Source organism: Lynx rufus, unplaced genomic scaffold, assembly GCF_022079265.1.
Source record: "Lynx rufus isolate CCGP_SWC_20201006 ecotype Redwood Valley unplaced genomic scaffold, mLynRuf1.p SCAF_1, whole genome shotgun sequence".
In the NCBI taxonomy this organism is placed as follows: Eukaryota; Metazoa; Chordata; class Mammalia; order Carnivora; family Felidae; genus Lynx; species Lynx rufus.
Window position 1 is genome coordinate 87657845 of NW_025814823.1, and position 5656 is coordinate 87663500.

A 5656-nucleotide genomic window follows, 5' to 3' on the forward strand; every position below is an offset into this window, starting at 1 on the left:
GCCTCCCGGTCTCCCCTGCGGGCTTGTCTGGCATAGGAATGGGCCTTTGGGCTCGGGCACACTCCTCAGGCCCCCGTTCACGCTCCGGTTTCCTCCGAAGTTGCTGACCCCGGCTGGCAGGCGGGGTGCGCGGTGACCCCGCAAGCCCGCGGCAAGAGGAGGCCTGCAGCGAGCACAGAAACAAGGAGCACTAGAGCGGCTGGGCTGGACTTCCCAGAGTGTCGCCTACATCCTGGTCGCCATGGCACCGGCCAGGCGCTGCGCCCCAGCTGTGCGCTCCCCTCCACCGGGGTACGAGGGCCCGCTCGGTCACAGGAGGCGAAGAGGTGGCGCTTCGGACCCTCGCAGTCAGAATAAAATTCCTCAAGGTAAGGAAAGAAAGGAGGCTGCGCGCAAGAGCGACCGGGAGAGGTTGCCTGTGCAAAAGGAGACCCCATCCTTGGTCACCGAACGAGGTCAGTGGTGGTTTTGCTGTGGGATTGAGACCGTTTACAAGATGATTGTTCTGCCCAGAAGGAGACATGAGTTTGTATCCATGGCCCACGTGTTGCGTTTTCTGTTGCTTTTTATGTAAATTTGCCCACTCGTTGGCGCAAAACCGACCTGAAGAAACAAGACTGTGGAGATGGTTGTCGTGTCCTTTGAAAGTTTCATTCTGACTGGTTGACCTACTTGACCATTTGTTGTGCTGATGATGTTTTAACTGACATTTTTTCCTTTCTAAGTGGTTTCATACTTACTTGGCTCACTAGCACATCGCTTCGCGGAGGAATGTTTAATAAAAGCTCAGAGTCCAAAAGATTATCTTCAAAAGGGGGGTCGGGGTGGATTTCAGTGTATTTGTCTCATTTAAATTAGGTCTTCAGGGACGCCCGGGTGGCTCAGTCCTCTTCAGCTCAGGTCACCAACTCACAGTTCATGGGTGTGAGCCCCACATCAGGCTCTGCTATTACTGCACAGCCCAATGCATACCTCTGCACCTTGCCCACTCACACTCTCGCTCTCAAAATAAATTTTTAAAAAATATTTAATAAATCATGACTCCAGAGTAAGATTCCTGTTAGGAAATGAATGAAACACCTCAACTTTGATAAGCCATCTGACTGAGGGGACTCCCGAGCGCCTGGCAGCTACTTTACTGCTTTTTTATTTCAACGTATTTATTTTGAGAGCATGCTCCAGAGCCGGGGAGGGGCAGAGAGAAAAGCAGAGAGAATCCCAAGCAGGCTCACTACTGTCCTGGAAGAGCCAGAGGCAGGGATCGAGCTCACAAACCTCAAGATGGTGACCTGAGCTGAAATCAGGAGTCAGATGCTTAACCGACTAAGCCACTCAGGCATCCCTTTACTGCTTTCTTCTGCCCAAACAAATGTCATTTTCTGACGAGTTCCAGCTGTTACCCAGTTTGTGGTCTTTTGTGCCCTTCCAGGAACTAGCCTTCCCTGAGAAGATGCTGGGCACGCACTGTGCCAGGTCTTTGGATGCTCTGGAGACAGCGGCTCTGATAGCCCAGGGAGGCCCAGGGCAGGGGGCTTCTGGAAGCAGCTGCCGCTGGGGACCCCTGCCTGGCTTGGAGTCTTCAAGACAGAAAAGAAGGAAAAAGAAGACATTCCAAAGAGGATGGGCAGAGGAAGGTCCCCAGAAATCTGCATGGTGTGTGGTGGGCCAGAGACCCGTGGAGTCTGTAGGTCTGGACCAGTATACATGCACATTAGAGTCGATGTTCTCTGTTCATTTATTGCAGCCCCCAACACCTTCCAGGATGTGCACTGCTGTCATATCCCAAAAGCTTCTCAGGATTTTCCCCCCCAAACACGCACAGGCACCCACACACTTGATGAAGAGCCAGTTACAGAAATCCGAGTGACTTACGCCACCCTGGAACTGACTTCCTTCCCAGGCGTGAAGTCCTGTGTTAGGTAGGGACCCCCAGTGTCTGCTGGGTCACCTTGGTGCCTTTTCTTCTGCTTTGCTGTCACTTCCTTTATCTTCATTGCCCTCCCCAAAGGCACCTACTCAGACAGGTACCACTCACCAGTTTTTGGAGTGTCCTGCAACCTTGAATTGTTCGGCGTGCACACATTTTAAGTTTCAGTAAAAAGTCCGTCCTGTTGTTTTGTGTTTTTTTTTAGTTTAATTTTTTTAATATCTTATATTTGAGAGACTGAGTGCAAGCAGGGGAAGGGCAGAGAGACAGAGGCAGAATCTGAAGTAGGCTCCAGGCTCCAAGCTGTCAGCACAGAGCCCAATGCTGTGCTCGAACTCCTGAGCAGTGAGACCATGACCTGAGCCATTGTTGGAATGGACTGAGCCACCCAAGTGCCCCAAATAGTGCCATCTTATACTTCTTTATTTTTGTGACTCAGCATGGTGCCCTTAGACAGTCCAAGTTCCCCTGTGTCTAGTTCCTGTGTCCCCAGGGCTGCGGCCTACTCTGTGGCCTCCATCCCCCATTTGACTTCCCACCTCCCCCTTGTGGGGCACTGGAGTCTGCCCTGCCCACCCCCTCCCCCATGACAACAGAGCCTTGAATGCTGGCATGTGCATCACCCTGTGGGCCTGGGGAGGACGTCTTTGCAATAGGACATTTGTAAGCAGGGTTGCTGGGTCCAGGGTCACTACACCCTAAATGCCAGGACATCTGGCAGCTTGAACTCCAGAACGCAGCAGGAGAGCAGGGGCTTGGGGTAAGGGTGCAGGGGAAGGGGGGGTTGCTGTCCACTGCCCCATCTCCATCCGGACATTGTGACTTCCAGGCACTACTAACTTTGAGCATTTCTCCCTGGGCTTCTGAGCCTTCTGGCTCCTCTTCTGCACCAGCCTTGGCTGTGGGTCTTGAACCCCATTGCTCTGGGCTCTTCCTGATCTGCAGGAGTTTCCTGCATGGTCTTAGTATGACCCACGTCAGTTGTGACATGCCAGCCTGCGTTAACTCTGGCCGCAGGCCGCCCGGCTGAGCAAAACAGGCATTTTGTACAAGCCTTTGTATCTTACCTGAGGGGACAGTTCCAAGCACTGGGTGGCCCCACTGGCAGGCAAGGATTGACAGTATTCTCTTGCTGTGACCCCACCCCACCGCAGGACCCCCACCGCCCACGGTGAGAGGGTGGGTGTCAGTGCCCAGGTCTACAGAGCTCTGCCCCTTGGGAGGAGCTGCACCTGCATCCAGGACACCATCGGCAGACCAGCCTATCCCCGGACACCTCTGCTGGTCTTAGGCAAGCACATCCGGTCAGGGCACCCTGTGTGCACATCTCTGCAGGACCAGCTCCACCACACAGCCCCCACACTGTAACGGGGACCCAGATCACGCCCAACCTCTCAACACTACAAACAAGGTTCCGTGACTGTCCGAGGTGCACCGGGGCCAGAAGATGCTGTCATCCAAGGCACGCTGGAGTGCGGTGACAGGGTACAGGGTAGTACCCGGCCCAGGGTGTAGTTGGCTGGGAGGCAATCTCTGAACCTAACCCCCAGGGCACCCTGCTAGGAATGTGTGTGTGCCCAGGGGCCCTGGGCCACTCCAGGTGGCCTGACCACGTGACACGGGGCAGGGTCTCTGGTCTGCAGCTGGACTTCATGGCACCTGTGTTGGGCACTTTTACTGGACTCTGCTGCTCCCCACTTCTCCCTTCAGCAGACCTTTACCTGTCTCCTCACCCTGTGACAAACGGTCACTGTGAGCACCACAGCCTTCAATGAGCTCTGGGAGCTTTTCTGGCAAATCACCAAGTCTGGGGGGCTGGGGGCGGGTCCCGGGCATGCCCCCTCCCCCCCCCCCCCCCCCCCCGACCTCCCAGCCAGCTGCCTCTCCTGTTTATGGAGCTTACTCTCTCAGGCGGCTGTTCAAAGCAGCGGTGCTGGCTCACACCCCCTCAGGGCGTCCTGACCCACATCATCTGGGTTCCTTGTTTCCAGCCCTAACAGAGAACTGGGGTGCCACCTCCCCGGCCCTTCCCGGAGCCTGTCTGACCAATGGTGTGGGCCTCTCCTGCCGTGCTGCTGTCCTGCACCTGATCAGCACTCCGCAGAGTGCAAAGGGCCCCCCAGTGTGTCTCTGCCCGTCAGATTCAACATCCCTGAAACTGGAAACAAGCAGGTCCGCCTGGGATAGATAAGGGGGATCGCCAGACTCAACATCCCTGAAACTGGAAACAAGCAGGTCCGCCTGGGATAGATAAGGGGGATCGGAGGGAAAGGCATTTGGGCCCTGCACAAAGGAACCAGTTTCCTCAAAGTGCCCCCGGTCTTCTAGCAGACAAACCTCCACTTCAGGGCCTCTGTGCAGAGCCCTGCCTGCTCTCCTCGGGCTCCTGCCCCTGCACGGACCTGGATCACACGGAGGGGCACACACGAGGACCGCTGAGAGCCCACACGAGACCTTGCTTTGCTTGTCCTCACACGCAGGAGCTTGTGAAGATATTGTACAGTTTCTGTAAGATGTCATTTGAGCGCGGACTCGAAGGCAGGGGACTGGCCGGCCGCACAAATCTGGAGGAGCAACACTATTCCACAGGGCTGAATAGGGGCACGAGGGTGGGGGGGGAGGTGCCAGCAGGGAGCAGGCAGTTGGGGTGGGTCACGAGGCCCTGGAGGCCAGCGGGGCACTTCGAGAAACTACCAAGTGGGCAGTGGGCCTGGCTGCAACTGCAGGCCATCCACACTAGAATGTTCCTGGCTTGCTGGACACAGGCTCCCTACAGTGCCCTCCCTATGTCCACCCCACATCTAGAGTGGGACGCTTCTAGCACCGTCCCTGGGTCTGAGGAGTCAGGATTATTGTTACTTGGCCATTGTCCCACGGTTTGTCCAGCACATCTCCACAGAGAAGGCAGGCAGGCAGCTGGCCAGGGTCACTCAGCGGAGGCAGAGAGCCCATCAGAGAGAAGTCCCATCTCTGCGGGACCCCTGCGGGAGTCCTCTTCCTGCAGCAGTGTGGATACAGCACGTCCCTGGAGACCCTCTGGGCAGGGGAGGAGGCAGATGGGAGGAGGCATGCCAGGCAAACCGGCTGGAGCAAGCCCTCTCTACTGGGCTCCATGAACACCAGCCACACCCAAACTCTCAGAAACAGAGGGGCAATAGTGCTGAGTCCTCATCTGGGAATGTGCGAATGCACCTACAGGCCTTAAGTCTGCACCATCTGGGAAGACTCCCAGCCTCAGCCATCCTTAATGGCCCCATGTCAACATTCTAGGACCCCACATCCCCATCTCTGTGCTGCGGCACTATTGCCTGCCCTAATGTACATGATGATGCTACCACTAAGTCACAACTCTGCCACATTCGTCTGTTGGAGAAAACCTGAAGCAAAGGGAGCCAGAGGCAGAGCGAGAGGGAACGTGGCATCCACGTGCAGGCCTGGGGGTGACCTGCACCCGCACTGGTCCTCTGCCCCAGGACACATGCTGTAGGGAGCTCTAGCCACAAACAGTCGACCTGCCTGCCCGCCCACCCTCCCCTCCAGGTGCCGTGAGCCTTCTCTTCCCTGCACCCTAACTGGATGCCCCACACATGTGCAGGGGTCTGGTATGCATGTCCAACAGAGCGGCCCCATCGTGGGTGGAATTTAAATGGGGTGGGTGCCAGGCCTGCACAATCTGGGCTGCCTGGCAACCGCCGTGGGCCACGGAGACCCCAGGCAAATGAGACTCAG

At 56.4% G+C, this 5656-nt stretch overlaps 1 long non-coding RNA gene across 1 annotated transcript; it reads left to right on the forward strand.

Moving 5' to 3' along the window:
- Nucleotides 1–2113, forward strand: LOC124519813 (uncharacterized). Its single transcript, XR_006964196.1, has 2 exons — nucleotides 1–368; nucleotides 1430–2113. It is a non-coding gene; the product is annotated as an uncharacterized LOC124519813 (long non-coding RNA).
- Nucleotides 2114–5656: the final 3543 nt, after the last annotated feature.